The sequence below is a fragment of the Sinocyclocheilus anshuiensis genome, unplaced genomic scaffold (genome assembly GCF_001515605.1).
Source record: "Sinocyclocheilus anshuiensis isolate Anshui unplaced genomic scaffold, SAMN03320099.WGS_v1.1 scaffold267, whole genome shotgun sequence".
Lineage (NCBI taxonomy): Eukaryota > Metazoa > Chordata > Actinopteri > Cypriniformes > Cyprinidae > Sinocyclocheilus > Sinocyclocheilus anshuiensis.
In genome coordinates, this window is record NW_015552637.1 from 693,653 (window position 1) to 694,279 (window position 627).

Below are 627 nucleotides of genomic sequence, written 5' to 3' on the forward strand. Positions count from 1 at the left end.
TTAAGATATTTTTGATGGAATCTGAGAGCTGTGACCCTGCATAGACAGCAACACAACTGAAATGTTCCCAGGTCCAGAAACGTAGCAAGGAGATCAGTAAAACAATCCATGTGACATCAGTGGTTCAACCGCAATTATACGAATCTACGAGAATACTTTTTATGCACAAACAAACCCAACAACAACACTTTATTGAACAATTTGTAATTTTGGAGAATATCCGCTGGACGTAAAACATCGTATGCTGTTCTGTGTCAGCTGCGTCACGCCGGATCTGTTTCCTACTTTGTTGTGATTTGATCTGAACGAAAACAGTGTATCCCTGTGATGCAGCTGACACAGAACAGCATATGCTGTTTACAGGGTGATGCGGAGGAGACGAATTGTTGAATCAAGTCGTTTTTTTTTTCTTTTGCACACAGAAAGAATTCTCCTAGCTTCGTATAATTGCGGATGAACCCCTGATGTCACATGGATTATTTTACAGATTTCCTTGCTACGTTTCTGGACTTGGGAACATTTCAGTTGCGTTGCTGTCTATGCAGGGTCAGACAGCTCTCAGATTCCATCAAAAATATCTTAATTTGTGTTCCGAAGATGAACGAAGGTCTTACGGGTTTGAAACGA

At 40.8% G+C, this 627-nt stretch overlaps 1 protein-coding gene across 1 annotated transcript in view; it reads left to right on the forward strand.

Annotated features, from left to right (window-relative positions):
* The window catches only part of LOC107666725 (oxysterol-binding protein-related protein 10-like), a 51,981-nt gene that overhangs the window by 6,112 nt on the left and 45,242 nt on the right, over positions 1 to 627 (forward strand). The window lies entirely within an intron of this gene.